The following is an 18,830-nucleotide window of genomic DNA, read 5'->3' as shown; positions in this document are numbered from 1 at the left end:
CAAACAGTGCTTTATACTAAAAATAAGTTCCCCACTTTGTTGTTGTATATTTAAGAGATCATAGTTTTTTCATAAGGGATAATCCCTGTTATAATAATACCTCTTTTTCCTTTTAGTCTCCTGATAACAGTCTCTCCCTGCCTTGTGCTGTCTCTTGCAAAATTTGTGCTTGTATTGATCGTAGCCTGTTTCACCTGCTAATTGTTATGTTTTTCACCTCTTCCCTGGAGGCTGATATGTCGTATTTCATGCAAAGGTGTGTTACATAACACTGCAGCTGTACATGTAGCTCCACCTGCAGTAATTAGTCAGTCCCCTGCTGACCCTGTGACAACTCTGAGTGTTTTCCTTTTTTTAAAGTGTGTGAGGCAGTGGTGCTGCTGCAGGCTCCCTGCTGAGGGTGTGTGAAGTGTCAAAGGGTTGCTGAGAGGACCGCTGAAATGGAAGGACATGGAAGCTGAGTAGGAAAAGTCAGATTCTAAAAACAGATGCTCCCAAGCCTCTGTCCCTGTCTCTCTTCATCAGTGCAATGGGCAGAATGCTTCTGTAGTCCACTGCACCATGAAGGTCCTCTCCATACACTCTCCCTCTCTGCCCTGAATTAATCTCTCTCTTCTTCTGTCTGCTGTCCTAATGCTTGTCTTGCTCTTATTTTCCATAGTACATCTGAGGTAACTACACTATGTCCCACAGCATGTTCTATCATTTTATTAGTTTTTATTTTGGTTTGTTTGTTCATTTGTTTGTTAAATGAGTTTGTAAATTACTATATAAAGTGTTATGTAAATTACTATTGTAAATTACTGTATAAAATGCTATATAAATAAAGATTGTTATCGATATCTTTAAGTAATGTGCCATATATATTATTTCAATCAAATATAAACTAGTGCGTTTACTTACAGTAAGTGTGTTGAGTGTGAGAGTGTGTGTTGCATACTGGCACTGTTGCTATAAAATAGGCCTGTATTCAGTATATTACCCCCTCCCCCAATCTCACTTAAGCTAAATGGGATCATATAGGGCAAAACTCTTCCCATTTTTTTGATTTAGATTCTTCTCATCTGTAGTGCACATAAACCTGCCCAAATCCTAGAACACATTGCTATCTTGTCTTCCGTCTGTTTTCATTATTGCCCTCTCCCCAGGATCTTATTATCAGCGGTTCATTCTCAGGAGAGATGGAAATATGTATGTCACTGATACTGCTAAGACAAGGTCTTCATATTTCTTCCCTCGTTAAATAGCATTTGCCACTTGCCTTCATGTGGCTATAATTTATATGGAGGTTTCCTGTGTTCTTGATGTGCTAACACTTGTTCTGGGATTTATTAAAAATGCCTACACTGAATTGCTTCTAGGTCACAAACTCATCCAAACTCAAACATGAAGAGATGTAGAACATGTGTAGAGCTGAGCTGGCCTTGACTGCTGGTGTGTTCTGAGAGAGATGAGTATGTGGCATCTGTGTTTGCATGTGTGTGTTTGTATGTGTTTACGGCTGTCTCTGATGCTCTGTGTATGTGTTTACACACTAGCAGTCCACCTACACTGTGAGCAGGCCCTGCTTCTTTCACAGCTTTGCACAAACACACTGCAGGGAGCTCTTACACACGCACATACACACAGAGTAAAAGATTAGCTCTCTGCATGTTGTCTGTCTCACACAAACACACTTGAGGGAGTCTGAGAGGAGGTGTCCACCATTGTTTTCGTGTGTTTGAAGACATTCTAGTTAATCTTCATTGAAAACAGTTTATCAAAGTAAAAAAAAAAAGTTATTAAATCACACAATGCACGTTTGTCTTGCGGTATACACTAACACTTGTGAACATTATGTTATGAGAACTTTCCTGTTTTATACATCTCCAATACCTTTAAAACATGTGGATTGTAATTAGATAAAGGTGTCAAACAGGACCATTCAACAAATTACCTTCTTTTTTTTTTAGCATTAATTAGTCTATACAGGTTTATGTTACTGAAAAGAAATTATAAGCATGACTTAAACTGTTAAATCTAATTGTAGATGTTCCAAACTTACTCAATCTGTCCCATTTATTTTCGCAATGGTTTATTCAGCTAATCATGAAAGAGACTCAGGCCAGACAATTGCTACACACACACACACACACACACACACACACAAAGACCTTTGTGGATTGGAGGCCCACCCAGACTACTCCTGTGAATCAAAGCGGTGCTTAAATGAGCTACATCAGGACCCTCCTTTAGCCTCTGAGCTAATCTGCTATGGCTAACTGTTTACGGTCCACTGACTCGGCACTGTGCCACACTCAAACAGGCCATACAGAAAGCCGTCACTTTAAGTAAGTGTGTAATTTTATTTTGCAGCTGAATGCAGGAGGAATGTAAATTAAGTAAATGTGCAAATAAAATAATTAAATTGATGCCTAGAACAGGCCAGAATATTTAAGCAAACAAATTAACATTAACACATTTCACATTTCCACTTACAAGTCAGTTGATGAAATTAAAATGATTTTATTCTGATTGTTATAATACATCTCTGCTCATGAGGAGATAGCATGCATACATTAAAACGGCTGTAATTATTATTTAATAAGCAATAATCCAGCTTTATTAGAATTGCCTCTCTTATGGGATACAGAAAGATCATTTCTGGACGATGTGCTATAAATTGTGAACTTGATTATAAGGAGGAGTTTGTGTTGTTTCATTTTTATTATCTATAGTGGGGAAGACTACAGTTTTTACTGTGCTGCATTTATGTAATTTCTAATAAATGAATTACAGGGCATTAGAGATGTAAGATTGCATTTGTATTTGTGCATTTGTATTCAGTTAGTGCAATCCAGCTTTCTGTGAACAATCACAAATATACAGAATTCTCTTCATTTAAAATGATATGAAACTGTCCTTAATACATCCAAAGCATTGTGTGTCATGGTGCAATGCGTCTCTCTCTTTACTTTTGTCAGTATCAGTTTTCTGGCTACCATCACTCAGCACAAAAAATAGACTCTTATAAGCAAATTGGTAATGAAGCAGTTGTGTCTTCTGAATGTGCTTACAAATATACCGAGATGAGAAAAATCAATCACTCTCTGATGATAGACATAATTAGTAATCCTTGCTGTTGAAATGTTTTTGTACAATTGACTGTTACTTATTTTCTTCATACACTGAACTAATCTTACTGCTTCTTGTTTGTCATTAAAGGTGAGTGAAGCTATGATATGAGATAGGAGGAGAAATTAAATGTAGATATTAATTAAAACCTCAAGCTGTGCATTTGTAGTTTTTTTTATATTAAATCTGAAATCAATATGTAAAACATGAAATTGGATTTCGATAAAGATTTTTTAAAATCTTTATTTTAAATTTTTTTCTGTAAATGAAAAAAGAACAGCTCTACAGAACTGTTACTTTCTATTTAATAAAAAAGTGTATCATTTCACAATTCTGATAACTTTCTTACAACAGGCCACTATAGCTCAACTAGAATAAAGTGATAATAGACAGCTCCTAATATTGACCTTCCCACTGTGGCACTTTTTTGCTATGAACAGTTTTGTGTGCACAGGCTACAGTTCCTGGTGCATTTCCATTGTAGTGCCTCTGAAACCAGCATCAAACCTGCAAACATAGAAACAATAAGTGATATTTAGGATGCCTCACTCTGAAATCCATTACATTAAAAAGCTGTGAGCTGTTTTAGATAGCAACATTTGCCAAATTGCTCATCACTATGCAAATATTTGAAGGCAAACGCATCCATAAAGTGAAACCATCCTATATCTCCTATAAATCCTTCCCCTTGGGATCAGGAACTCATCACTGCAATCATGTTCAACCACCAATTTTGGCTCACAATGGAAAGGAGGATAATTAGTGTCAATCCACTGCAGGGGTATATCTAAACCCATGAACTTGTAGTGCTGTGATGGTGGGGCAAACTACCTGACTTCGTTTACTGTGCAAATTCCCTCTTAACCCTTAATAAACATCTGATGATAAAGCTATTCAGAGAGCATCTGGCCATTAATCTCAAAATTCCCTTTGCTCTCTATACGTGAGTGTGTGGATCTGTTCAGATGTCTATCCAGGTGTGTTTTGCCAAAGGAGCACCTCTTCTAAAATTAAAGATTTTGTGGTAACTGATATTACTCCATTATTGATATTAGTGTGTTTTATTAAATATCCTTATAATTGACATAGTTGACAGTTGTAATATCCTTACAACTGACTATTTTATGTTATTGTTTATAGTGCTCCTGTATACTACCACTTACTGACTATTTTGTGTATCTGTGTCTTGAGTGCATACTATCACATGCATGTGTAAGTGGCTTTGGATAAAAACAAACAAAAAATTATGAAATATAAATGTGAAATATAAATATGAAAAAAAAAACAATGTATATATACCAAAAATGCTGATTTCAGTATACATTCTTACCAAACATGTAATCACTATTAACAGAGCTACAGCTAGTAGACCAGAATAAGCTGGTTCAGTGCCCTGGTTCCCTTTTTAGGTAATCATAAGCCAAAAAGGGTCAGGCTTGTTTTAAAGGGACATACATTACACCACAGTACAGTATTTCCAACAGTGTGTTCATGCTCTGGGGAACTCCACTGATTTTAATGATTTTTAAAATATGCAAATGAAGCCCTCGCCTAAAGGCCTGCCATATTCTTCTGCGCATCAATCTGGGTCACATGCCTTTTTTTTTTTTTTAAAGGCACTCACATAATCATTTTGATCATTTGATCAAAATGCAAAACTTGGTACTGTGTAGAATGTTTGAATAGAAACATAGTGCTACTTCATGTGTTATTTATTTTAGAGTGAAAGTAAACAAAAGACATGGGTGTGCTGTTTAGGCAGTGATGGTTAGTGGTTATATAGGGTGAGAGCAGCTCAGAAGTGAATGGTTGTCAGTTTGATTGCTTTAATATCCATGTTTACTATTCTATATATAAAATATGTAATAGTTCTTGATTCCGTTTGATCCGGATGCATTTATGTCTAATCATAGTTGAAACAAATATGTTAGTTGATATCATATTTTAGCTAAATAATTGTTTTTTTTTTTCATTAATGGTAATGGTTTGCCTTATTTAGATCTTTGAATGTTGCAGGGAATTTAAACAATAATTCGATATTTTTGTCCATTTGTGTTTTCTATGCTATTACTCAAGCCATGAATGAAATACATTTCACCATCCAGCATACAGCATTCAAAGAATGTAATGCTTTACTAGTTATATAATTGTGTAATATATTTTTGATCCTAGCACTTGTGGAAAGCAAAACCTACTGTCTAAGTTAAATCAAATCTATATAGAAACATATAGAACACGCTTGAGTCCTACAGCTGGGTTTCAGGCTCAGAGCTCTACCATTTGGCATTTGTGGCTTCTGAGGTTTTTATGACACAACTGGCTGTGCACTCATGTGGGGTACGGGGTATATTTAGTGAGATGTCAGATTGCTTACTGGAGTTACGCACTGGTTCTTGTCTTAGAGAGCTGAGGCACTCGTCACTACTGCATGGCTGCTTGACTATCCTGCATTTATATTTGCATTGGTTGTCTTCTAGGCTAACAGTGATACTGAGAATTGTCTATAAATTGTAAAAAAGTAAATAAAACATTGTTTACAGATAAATCATCGCATGTTGATATGTGAATACACCACTGCAGTTCTACTTTTATATCAGACTATGCTTAATGGAGCTTGTTCGCATGTTCTGTTAAACAAGAGAATCATGTTAATGCCGGGATATTAACAAACAGATAAAAAGTACACAAAATACCTGGCATAAATACATAAACGAATAGAAATAATTTTACAGGGAAAGACAGTGAGGAAAGATGGTCATATTTCAGAAGATTCCACTTCTCATTTATATTCAGTAATGGTCTGCTCTCTGCATGCATTTCTGTGGTGACTTGGCACCTCTGTAATACAAATCCATTCAAACTGAAAGATGTGTCATATTTCAAAGATGACTTCATGTCACTGGCATTAACTCAGGCTTATTTGTGCAGCTTGAATTAGTGAGACGACAGGCCGAAGATTGTGTTACAGAAATCATTTTGCCTGTCATAGGTGTCAGCAATGAGAATATCTCAATAAAAATATGGTGCAATCTCAGCTTGCATTTGTTTGTCCATCAACATATGAATTATGTTTTCAGGTTGGAGAGCCTATGAATAAAAGATGTCTCAAAGCTTTTGCATATTAAGCAGTTTCTTGACTCAATAGCCTTAATAAATAGATAATATATAATGACTAGTTTTTCATTTTCAGCATAATCTCACAAGCTAATCTTTAAACGGAACAAAGAATTATTAAACATTACATTCATTTTCATATGTTACAATAAATGCCACTCAGCCCTTTTTTCAATTAGTCTTAAAGCTCGTCACTATAGACCAGTGTCAGGTTAGCGCTGATAGTGATGTATAGCACTCTTTGTCTAGCGTCTGTATATAAGTCATGTTTGTATAGCACTCTTTTTTCTGGCATCTGTAGTGAGTAGTGTCATTGTATTTTGTTATATTCACGCCAAGCTCATGTATATTTCATGTCTGTCTAGCAATTGTTGCTGCTCTTCAATCTGGGAAGGGTTATAAGACCATCTCCGAACAATAATTCATCATTCTACAGTGAGAAGGATTGTTTACAAATGGAGAGCCCCCAAGACAGTTGCCAGTCTTCCCAGGAGTGGGTGTCCCAGCACATTCAGTCCAAGGTCAGACTGTTTAATGCTCAGAGATATAAAGAAAAACCCAGGAGCTACATCATGTGACCTACAGGCCTCTGTAAGTGCATTAAATGTTTATGTTCATGCCACCAAAATCAGAAGAAGACTGGACAAGTCTGGCTTTCATGTCAGGGTGGCTAGGAAAAAGCCTGGCAGCACGACTTAAGTTTGCAAAATTGCATCTGAACAAACCCTGATGTTTGATCATCATGCACAGTGCCAGGTTTGGCAAAAACCAAACACAGAGTATCACCACAAACACTTTGTACCAACTGTCATCATCATCTGGGCTTGTTTTGAAGCCACAGGACATGGGAAACTTCCATTAATTGAGACAACAATGAACTCTACTTTATACCAGAATATTCTTGAGACAAATGTTAGGCCATCTGTCCAGCAGCTTAAGCTGGGCTGAAATTGGGTCATGTAACAGGACAACGATCCCAAGAACTCCAACAAAGCGACATCCAAATGGCTAAAGAAGAAAAAAATCAAGGTGTTGGAATGGCCAAGTCAAAGTCCAGACCTCAACCTCATTGAGATGCTGTGGCAGCATCTTAAGAGAGCTGTGCATAAACAAATGCCCTTAAATATCAATGAACTGAAGAAATGCTGTAAAGAAGAGTAGGCCAAAATTTCTTCAAAACAATGTTAGAGACTGATACACTACAGAAAACATTTACTTCAAGTTATTTTTGTTAAAGGTGGTTCTTCGAGTTACTGAATTATAGTGTGTACTTATTTTTCCCACCGGGTTACTGAATGTTAGTTTGCTTTTTGGAAAAAATTACTACATATTGAAATCTGCTATGTTTTTTTGTTGTCACCTGAGGTAATTTGTTTGTTTTGTTTGTTTATAGAATTTGAGAAGTTGGTGAGGACCACACAATTGTTATTTAGGCCCTGATAAATAAAAACATGGAATTAAAGGAGGGTATGTGTATATATCAATAACATTGATTATCTCATTACAATGGAACCCGTCAAGGAGTGGGATATATTAGGCAGCAAGTGAACAGTCAGTTCTCAAAGTTGATGTGTTGGAAGCAGGAAAAATGGCCAAGTGTATGAGCGACTTTGATGAGGGCTAAATTATGATGGCTAGGCAACTGGGTCAGAGCATCTCCAAAACAGCAGGTATTGTGGGGTGTTCCCAGTATGCAGTGGTTAGTACCTACCAAATGTGGTCCAAGAAAGGACAACTGGTGAGCCTGCAACAGGGCCGTGGGCGCCCAAGGCTCACTGATGCGCATGGGGAGCAAAGGCTAGCTGTCTGGTCCGATCCCACAGAAGAGCTACTGTAGCAAAAACTGCTGAAAAAGTTAATGCTGGATATGATAGAAAGGAGTCAGAACACACAGTGCATTGCAGCTTGCTGCGTATGGGGCTGCGTAGCCACAGACCGATCAGAGTGCCCATGCTGACCCCAGTCTACTGCCAAAAGCGCCTAAAATGGGCATGTGAGCATCAGAACTGGACCATGGAGCAATGGATGAAGGTGGCCTGGTCTGATGAATCATGTTTTCTTTTACATCATGTGGACAGCCGGGTGTGTGTGCGTTGCTTACCTGGGGGAGAGACGGCACCAAGATGCACTATGGGAAGAAGGCAAGCCAGCAGAGGCAGGGTGATGCTCTGGGCAATGTTCTGCTGGGAAACCTTGGGTCCTGGCTTTCATCTGGATGTTACTTTGACATGTACCACCTACCTAAACACTGTTGCAGACCAAATAAACCCCTTCATGGCAACGGTATTCCATAATTGAACGGTATTCAGTTATTCTCTTAAATTTTTAATGCAATAAATTAAAACTGTTACATGAATACTTACACATAAAGTTCTCACCACAACACTTAAATCTGGTATTGTATTAGGAAAACATTGCATGTCAGCATTTTCGTTATTTATACACTTTTTTTGGAAATGTGTCCTTCAGCAGCGGGTGGGTGTTGGATTAAAATAGCAATGCTACATGCACATTTTACAGCACTGAAAAGAAGTATCATTATTTGGTTATACATCTCTATGTATAGAATGACATCATCAGCTACTGTACGTACCAGCCGTGTATATCTATTCTGTAGTAAAGAGCAATAAGAGCAGAAGAAGGGGAAGGAGTTTGGAGTATATATATATATATATATATATGTACATCAAGAAGTTTTGCGTTTCGCTGCATTCCGAAGTTCAGGTTTGGTGAACTCTGACCTGCAAATTCATGTGACCAATAGAAGACCGGCACATCACAGCATGACTTCTTCAGAAAATCCCAGATGGAGGAAGCACTGATTATACGGTGTCGCACCATCCCGTTTTATACAGCACAGCTTTAAAAGAATATAAAATCAACATCAAAAGTGAAGCACATCAGAATCCATGATGTGTGGCAGCAAAAAAAAAAAAAAAAAAAAAAAAAAGCCTTGGCACGTGACGTCATATCCGGTCGCCGCCCACATTCCCAGCAGTCTCCGAATGCTGGGAGTACAGTGTGACCGCCCCTTCAGACGTTTAGACACTGTTGGCTTTCCATACGCAGTGAGCAGACGGGGCTCCCGTTGTGCTGCTGCTCCGCCACTCCAGAGAAGAGGAGCGAGCTTTGACTGAAGCAGCTGCACTGAAAACAAGCTCAGGTTGTGTTGTTCTGCGGTGTTGTCGAAGCGTCCCTGTAGCATGTGGTAAGTTTACTGCTGCTGGCGTGTTAAACTTTCCTGTAGGTTTGAATAGAGGATACAGTCCGAAAATACAGTTAAAACTAGTTCGTTAAGTAGTGTTTAACTGTAAGCTGTATTTGTGTACTAAATGTTGTGAGACAGTCAGACAGCATCTGACCGCTGGCTAACTTACATAATGAAAAGTCAGAAAGTATGCTAGTTCAGACTTGCAGAATTGTGGCGTTATTATGCCACTGTCACAGCTTCTGTTGTAAAGCTAATTAATGAAAACCAGACAAGTCGCCTAATACTGAGCTCTTTACCGCGCTGTGCTGCTGTGTATGGAGCTCTGTGTGCTGCTGTGCCTCTGTGTATGGAGCTCTGTGTGCTGCTGTGCCTCTGTGTATGGAGCTCTGTGTGCTGCTGTGCTGCTGTGTATGGAGCTCTGTGGGCTGCTGTGCCTCTGTGTATGGAGCTCTGTGTGCTGCTGTGCTGCTGTGTATGGAGCTCTGTGGGCTGCTGTGCCTCTGTGTATGGAGCTCTGTGTGCTACTGTGCCTCTGTGTATGGAGCTCTGTGTGCTGCTGTGCCTCTGTGTATGGAGCTCTGTGTGCTGCTGTGCCTCTGTGTATGGAGCTCTGTGTGCTGCTGTGCTGCTGTGTATGGAGCTCTGTGGGCTGCTGTGCCTCTGTGTATGGAGCTCTGTGTGCTGCTGTGCCTCTGTGTATGGAGCTCTGTGTGCTGCTGTGCCTCTGTGTATGGAGCTCTGTGTGCTGCTGTGCCTCTGTGTATGGAGCTCTGTGTGCTGCTGTGTATGGAGCTCTGTGTGCTGCTGTGCTGCTGTGTATGGAGCTCTGTGTGCTGCTGTGTGTGGAGCTCTGTGTGCTGCTGTGCTGCTGTGTATGGAGCTCTGTGTGCTGCTGTGTGTGGAGCTCTGTGTGCTGCTGTGCTGCTGTGTATGGAGCTCTATGTGCTGCTGTGTATGGAGCTCTATGTGCTGCTGTGCCTCTGTGTATGGAGCTCTGTGTGCTGCTGTGCCTCTGTGTATGGAGCTCTGTGTGCTGCTGTGCCTCTGTGTATGGAGCTCTATGTGCTGCTGTGCCTCTGTGTATGGAGCTCTGTGTGCTGCTGTGCCTCTGTGTATGGAGCTCTGTGTGCTGCTGTGCCTCTGTGTATGGAGCTCTGTGTGCTGCTGTGCCTCTGTGTATGGAGCTCTGTGTGCTGCGGTGTATGGAGCTCTGTGTGCTGCTGTGTGTGGAGGTCTGTGTGCTGCTGTGTGTGGAGGTCTGTGTGCTGCTGTGTGTGGAGCTCTGTGTGCTGATGTGCTGCTGTGCTGCTGTGTGTGGAGCTCTGTGTGCTGCTGCTTTGCTGCTGTGTATGGAGCTCTGTGTGCTGCTGTGTATGGAGCTCTGTGTGCTGCTGTGCTGCTGTGTATGCAGCTCTGTGTGCTGCTGTGCTGTTGTGTATGGAGCTCTGTGGGCTGCTGTGCCTCTGTGTATGGAGCTCTGTGTGCTGCTGTGCCTCTGTGTATGGAGCTCTGTGTGCTGCTGTGCCTCTGTGTATGGAGCTCTGTGTGCTGCTGTGCCTCTGTGTATGGAGCTCTGTGTGCTGCTGTGCTGCTGTGTATGGAGCTCTATGTGCTGCTGTGCCTCTGTGTATGGAGGTCTGTGTGCTGCTGTGCCTCTGTGTATGGAGCTCTGTGTGCTGCGGTGTATGGAGCTCTGTGTGCTGCTGTGTGTGGAGGTCTGTGTGCTGCTGTGTGTGGAGGTCTGTGTGCTGCTGTGTGTGGAGCTCTGTGTGCTGATGTGCTGCTGTGTGTGGAGCTCTGTGTGCTGATGTGCTGCTGTGTGTGGAGCTCTATGTGCTGCTGTGCTGCTGCGTGTGGAGCTCTGTGTGCTGCCGTGCTGCTGCGTATGGTGCTCTGTGTGCTGCTGTGCTGCTGTGTGTGGAGCTCTGTGTGCTGCTGTACTGCTGCGTATGGAGCCATGTGTGCTGCTGTGCCTCTGTGTGTGGAGCTCTTTGTGCTGCTGTGCTGCTGTGTGTGGAGCTCTGTGTGCTGCTGTGCTGCTGTGTGTGGAGCTCTGTGTGCTGCTGTGTGTGAAGCTCTGTGTGCTGCTGTACTGCTGCGTATGGAGCTCTGTGTGCTGCTGTGCTGCTGTGTGTGGAGCTCTGTGTGCTGCTGTACTGCTGCGTATGGAGCCATGTGTGCTGCTGTGCCTCTGTGTGTGGAGCTCTTTGTGCTGCTGTGCTGCTGTGTGTGGAGCTCTGTGTGCTGCTGTGCTGCTGTGTGTGGAGCTCTGTGTGCTGCTGTGTGTGAAGCTCTGTGTGCTGCTGTACTGCTGCGTATGGAGCTCTGTGTGCTGCTGTGTGTGGAGCTCTGTGTGTGGAGCTCTTTGTGCTGATGTGCTGCTGTGTGTGGAGCTCTGTGTGCTGCTGTGCATGGAGCTCTGTGTGCTGCTGTGCTGCTGTGTGTGGAGCTCTGTGTGCTGCTGTGCTGCTGTGTGTGGAGCTCTGTGTGCTGCTGTGCCTCTGTGTATGGAGCTCTGTGTGCTGCTGTGCTGTTGTGTGTGGAGCTCTGTGTGCTGCTCTGTGTGGAGCTCTGTGTGCTGCTGCGTGTGGAGCTCTGTGTGCTGCTGTGCTGCTGTGTGTGGAGCTCTGTGTGCTGCTGTGCTGCTGTGTGTGGAGCTCTGTGTGCTTCTGGGTTTGGCTGTGAGAGTAGTGTGCGCACTTCAAGCACTTTTGGCTGAAACAGTAATTGTGCTCTGTGCCTCTACTGTCCCCTTTGTATACGTGATTATAGTTTTTAGTTATATTTATGTTAATCTATGGAGACAGTGCTCATAGATGTGCGTAAGTATGTACCCCAGTTGCAATTTTTCCACATTTTGTTGTGTTACAACTAGGAGTTTGAAGTGGACTTAATTAGGATTTTTACCATCTAATTTACACAATATGACTAATATTCGAAGGTACAAAAGAATTTTTTGGTTGCAAAAGAATTTACCCCCCCTGGGTCAATACAGCTGCAAGTCTTTTGGGATTTATCAACTTTGCACATCTGGACCCATTCTTCTGAGCAGCATTGCTCAACTTTAACATTGTTTTAGTTTGTAAGTCTTTTTTGCAAACTACATTTCCCCCCACTTCAGTATTATGGGTTATTTTGTGTATGTTGATGACATATAATCCTAATTAAGTCCATTTCAGGTCCAGGTTGTAGCACTACAAAATGTGGAAAAGTTCAGTGGGGTGAATACTTATATAAGACCCTGTATAGTGGAGGTACAATGGGAACTGTTCTGTTAAATACTTGCTTGTGGATTGCTGTTATTATTTAATTAACCAAACTATAGTGGTGTACTTTTCAGTGTCTGGCTGTTCTGATTTTTTGCTGTAATGTGTTAATTATGCAGCACATTGAGCTGCTTAAAGAGTACACCTGAAGTAACTGAACAGTGGCACATTTTTATTATTTGTGGCTATATATTGCAACATGCTGGATTTGAAATCAGCTAATGATAATGACGTGGAGGTGCTGTATCATTTTAATTTATTTACATACATTTTGGTTTTACCATATAAATCACACATTTTATGCAAATTCAAGTATTAGAATATTCACTGATTATTGTCTATTCAGTGTGCTGGAATACAGAGCCAAACCAGGAACTGTTGTGCTATTCAATAACTTATTGGCTGGACTGTAAAGTCTGTGTTCTTTGAAACTTTTTTTGACAAATCAAGCCAAATGCTGTGGTTTGTCTCAACAGGAGGATCATTAACTATTACCTAGTGCTCAGTCAGCAGAGGGAAATAATTGTCCTTAAACAGAATTCAAATGTTGATCAATTATTATTTGTGGGATTTAAGTGATCATTCGTTAGTCGTATGGGTTGCTCTGTTTCACTGAAGATGCTGCAAGGTTTTAGGACTCAAGCTTAATATTTGTTGGGAAAACATAGGCTTCACCACCAGGCAAGTAGCTCTGCATTATGTTAGAAATAAAACATTTTGGGGCATGCTGTAAAAGGAAAATAATTAATGACAGGGTGGTGTAATGTTCCAGCCATAAAGCAGGAAGCTATTACCACTCTAGAATTGATTATTTTTCTATAAAAGCATGCCCAAAACTAACGTTTGCACATTTTTGTTTATTACAGAACATCATACTTTTATACATTTATAGTTTAATGTGGAGAAATATTCATGAAATAATTTAGTTCCTGGTGTCACTTATAACAGCTAGCCTGTAAACTGTCCCTCGCCAACTTCTCCTTTTTTCTCTCTCCCTCAAAGTGAATAAGAGTCTCTGGAGCATAGCATCAGTTTACGAGCCTTTTGATTCTCTCAGCTATCTCCAGCACGGGTGTTCAGTTCAGTAGACTAGGCACCTGGGACAAGCAGATTTTGTTCAGCAAGGTTCAGCAACTAGAAAAAGGAAAAACCTACAGCTTATAGAGTTTAACAAAACAACCTTCATGCTTTAACTATAGAGCTCGCTTCTGAATCCTGAAGCCTGCTGCACTACACATATGGGCTCTGAGGTTTGCCCAACTTGCAGGGGTCAGCAGGTAAGGGGTGACATGGAAAATGCTAAAAATAATTTACGCAGCCCTGCTTTTTATCGTTGGACCACACTGACACGTACTCCAAGACACATCAAAAGAGCTATCATTTTTCACAAAACAAATGCCAGATATGCCAATATGAAAATAGGTGTACTGAACTCTAGGTTGTTAACTAACACTCTCTGGAAGCCTTCCCCCTATTTCACACTAGTAATATTGTGGCCTGTGTTAAAAGATATACTGATGCGCCCCCCCCCCCCCCCTTTTTTTTTGTCGAGGTAAATGGAGAATGTTTTTGTGTTCACAAAACACCACTTCTATTTTATAAAAATAATAAAATAAATAAAATAAATTTTATAAATAATAAATAAATAAATAAATAGTGTTGTCTCGTTAATAATAGGCAATAAAAGCCCTAGACAAATGGAATGATTTGGTCTGATTTTTATATGTAAACACTGCAGTAGTTTATGTACCCTATTGATAAATTTGTTTTTGTTGGGAGGCGGCAGAGAGTGGTGCAAGTTTCCCTAAAACATGGGAAATGGACCTCATGAGGAAAAAGTTTGATGTCTAATGTCTGCACTAGTGTCTCTATTTTCTGTCAACTGCAATTTGACTGCATATGGAAAGTGGGAGAAGTATACGACAGCTTTGCATCAAAAGTTTGACACAAAGCTGTCATATACTTCTCTTGCTTACTACATGCAGTATAAAGTTGCCCATACTGAGATATGACAAACTGCATTACAGCCCTGCATGGTGACATCTTTATTTAGAAATGAACATAAAGATAGAAATATGCACCAGCACCAGAATTTGTGCAGTGCTCTGAGGTTTTTATCCTGTGCCTGGAATGAATATAAGCTGTAGGAAATTCACTTTTTCTCTCCTGAGACTTGATGTAATTGTTTTAACAAATAAAGTGTATTTTATTTTTTAACAACGTAGCCATACATATCAGCATATCCAATGTTGCCTGTAATATTAAATAATTTTTTTTCCCCCAAGATCGAAAGTCAGATAGTATTCCTAAGGATTTAGGCTGTTCTGTGTGTGTCAGTATTGGCCCAAGTTCTGTATTGTTTTGTGGGAAGAGACTAATCCACTAATATCTCTCTCATAAAAGATATTTTATTTTTTCTCTCTGATAAGTCTTAATTCATTTCATAATTTCTTTACAAATTTACAAAATGGAACAGTACTGTTACTCATTACTACTTTTTCAATGTGTGTCTGTTGCAACCCACACCCCCTATAGTCCTTAATGGCTTTGCTGAGTAAAGTTTACTAGAACAGCTGAAAAAGCCTCAGATGGTCTTCCTGTCCATGTGTTCTGCTCCTCTCTTGATTTTTGCATTTATTTATTTACCACCATTTGTCCTTCAGGGAGTGATCCTGAGTTAAAATGTAATAATTGTAAGTGAACCCAAAAAGTGTGTAAAGTATTTTCCCAGTTACCCTAAAAGGGGATTAAGTTAGTGCCCCACTTGAAATTAGAATCAGCAGTTGTTTGTTTCCTGAGATGAAGCACTTATTAAGTGAAGTCTCCACTGTACATGTGCACAATTATGTTTGGATCTGGCAACACACTAAAGCTTACTTTTCTGGTTATTAGATTTGCAAAAAGAAACTGAGTCAGACGTTTATTCCAGTTAATGTGCGCTGTGTGATTAACTGCTGTTAACATGCCCTCTCTCTGTTATCTTGACCAGAAGATATCATGAGTCGCAGCTGTATTTACATGTATATAGTGAGCGGAATATTGAACACTAATTTATTATTATAAGGTTTTATGACTTTGCAGCTTTAGGGCTTTTAGGAGTTTTTCTTATCCTTTGCGCTCTCTATTCAAATATTCATGAAAATGACTTATGAATGTTTAGCCAAATATTGCATAATACATTGAAATGTTGAATGCACATAGTAGTAATATCTTCAGAGTCCAGTTTATGGTGAGGCCCAGAGAGAGGACCACTGTTGGATCATCTTAGGCATGGCCTGCTTTTCATTATTCAGGAATCTACACTATCAAAAGGCACTTTAGGCATACACATTGTGCTCTGAAAGCAACATTAAGGAAAGTGTGTCAGGTTTGTGCCTGATTGATTTTATGGCCCCTATTCGTGATATTTGCGTACTTTTCCCGCTGCTGAAAGGTCAGGCTCTGTGTGATATCTACTCATATCTTTGGTTCATGACTGCGTTCACATCCTAGTCTGTTGCCTTATGTGTTCCATGAGTTATGCCATGAGACAGGCTCCTCACTGTCAATGCCTAAGAATTTTCTCTCTCCCGCTATGCTCTCTGCTTCGCCCCTAACATGTCTCTTCTCTCTCACTGTTCAAACACACTTCTGAGTTCCGGACCTGTGCGTAATTGTAAGTATTGCCAGTCTTCAGCTTATGTATGACCTCTGCTGCCTTGTAATTAGGAGAATAAACATTTGCACAGGAGAGGAATGCATACAGGGAAGCAGCCTTGAAACAGTTCCCAAACAGCTCTACAGGGAGCTCTGTAAGTGCAAAGGGACCTTAGACTGCTGGGCTATGCTTAGGGGTTTATATCCAAATCCTTATTCACACGAAGAATCTGGGACATTATGATCATACTGTACCTTTACGTGTAAAGTTTAAGCTTTATGTCATTCATACTTGCACCCTTCAAACAGCATTTTTACTAGGAAAATACATGTTTATCTAATGTATAACTTACTGCTGTACATTAGTGCATTCTGTCCTATTCCATCCAAATGTGATTTTTTTTTTTGGTTACAGATTTTTTTGGTGTGTTAAGAGGTAAATTTAATAATACTCCTTGAATTTTAAAAGTCATGAGAGTAGGTGCAGATGCATGGCAAATGTTAATAGATTGTTGAAAAAGTGTCTAGCGGTGCTGTAATATGAGCTTGCTGTCTCAACATTGCTCTTAACATGGTCTTTAACCGTCTGGGGCCAAGGGTGACCGCTTTAATGTGCAATGTGAACCTGATGTGTGTGAATACACTGTGTGTTCACACTAAAGCCCAAATGCCTGCACAGGGGCTGTGGATGATGATGATGTTGACCTTGTTGACCTCATCACTGTTCCCATTTGTGAGACAGCCTCACTACCACACAAGCCACTGTGGATGTTTAACAAGGTCATGGACAAAGGTCACAGTGTCAAAACGGGCAATTTCTCCCAGGCTCAAGGTGGTCTTCTGGATGAACAGGGCCCTTAGTGTACTCCGTTGTAACAACATAGCACATGCCTCTGTCTCAGAACAACATCTCTTTCTGTAACGCTCCTGCTTTCAGGGAGGAATGCTCTGATGTAGCCCAGACTTGGCAGTGTTTATGTCTAATGAGTGGGAGACAATGCCAATGAAAAAAATGAAACTTACATTTTTCCAACATTCCTCTGGCTCACACTGAGACATTGTGTATAGACTGGAAGATATATATTGTCTTTCTGGACAAATGTGGCCCATTCAGAGACAATTCAAGCCATTGTAATTCTAATATGCACAGTTGCAGGAGTTTCTTTCTAAGTTAATGGAAGGCTGTCAGATGGCCTGCAGTGCTGTACCCTCCTCCTGTGTCTAACATGCGCTCCCGACTGACCCACAGCTCTGCTACTAACACCTCATCTTCAGTTCCTCCTTCTCTCTCACTCTGTCTCTAACTATTAGAAACAGGAGCCTGAAACTTACAGATAAAAATGTGAAATGCCCAGATGTGCAGATTAATCACATTTATCAGACTTGAAGGCAGATGAAGAATGTGGTGAAATTGTTGTTTTTTTTCTCTCAGCAGCATCCCTCTCTCACGCAATTTCTCTCTCTCTCTCTCTCTCTCTCTCTCTCTCTCTCTCTCTCTCTCTCTGTCTCTCTCTCTTTCTTGCTCCTTTGCTGTGGAGCCTATAAAGAATAGCCTTTTTGACAAGCAATGTTTTTATAGCTATGCTTGAAAGCTCCAAGGTTTAGTTCTAGCTCTGCAGTAACTCTCTTCATCCAAACAGCTGGCCTGGTCTATAGTGAAAGTCCACATGTAGGTGATTCACCTCAGCTTGTCCACATAACACTTTCTGAAGATTAGATTTACAGCATAGAGTTTCTGTGAAATTGAGAATTCCCAGGCTCAAATCACCATGTCATAGTTGTAATGCTAAACAGAATGGCTCAAAACAGATTTCCGGAGCCATATCTCTGGTTTATTTTTCTCTTTTTCTGTTTGACATTTCTGGCTCCTCTGTGTACTTTGAAAAATTGGTTTTGGATGATGCTGCTCTTCTGTTGAGGGCTTCTACACATACCAAGAATGAGGGCTTGTGTGTATGTATGTGTGTGTAGAGTGAGGGCCTGAAGATCTGAATTAAAGATGTCAGTATGTGACTAATAGGCAGAATGGTGAAATTAAAGTTCCTAAGTCACTTTATTAGGAACACCTGTACACCTGCACATTCATGCAGTTATCCAATCAGCCAATCATATGGCATCAGCACAATTCATCAAATCATGCAGATACAGGTCAAGAGCTTTAGTTAATGTTCACATCAAACATCAGAATGTGGCATGTGGAACCGTGGCATGGATATTGATACCAGATGGGCTGGTTTGAGTATTTCAGAAACTGCTGATCTGGGAATTTCACACACAGCAGTCTCAGAATTTTACACAGAATGGAGCTAAAAACAAAAAACATTGAGTGAGTGAGCGACAGTTCTGTGGCTGGAAACGCCTTGTTGATAAGAGAGGTTAGAGGAAAATGGCAAGATTGTTTTGAGCTTCCAGGAAGGATATAGTTACTCATATAAACATTCTATACAACCATTGTGAGCAGAAAAGCATCTCATCATGCACATAACAGT

General features: G+C 40.5%; 1 protein-coding gene across 1 annotated transcript in view; it reads left to right on the top strand.

Annotated features, from left to right (window-relative positions):
- The first annotated feature begins 9,301 nt into the window (after positions 1-9,301).
- The window catches only part of lzts2a (leucine zipper, putative tumor suppressor 2a), a 49,138-nt gene continuing 39,609 nt past the window's right edge, over positions 9,302-18,830 (top strand). Inside the window, exon 1 of the mRNA XM_034303009.2 lies at positions 9,302-9,436. The gene's annotated coding sequence lies outside the window, so the exon portion shown is untranslated. The remainder of the gene's footprint in view (positions 9,437-18,830) is intronic.

The sequence above is a fragment of the Pangasianodon hypophthalmus genome, chromosome 3 (assembly GCF_027358585.1).
Source record: "Pangasianodon hypophthalmus isolate fPanHyp1 chromosome 3, fPanHyp1.pri, whole genome shotgun sequence".
In the NCBI taxonomy this organism is placed as follows: domain Eukaryota; kingdom Metazoa; phylum Chordata; class Actinopteri; order Siluriformes; family Pangasiidae; genus Pangasianodon; species Pangasianodon hypophthalmus.
The sequence above is the reverse complement of the archived record's forward strand: the minus strand, read 5'-3'. Positions and strand labels throughout refer to the sequence as shown.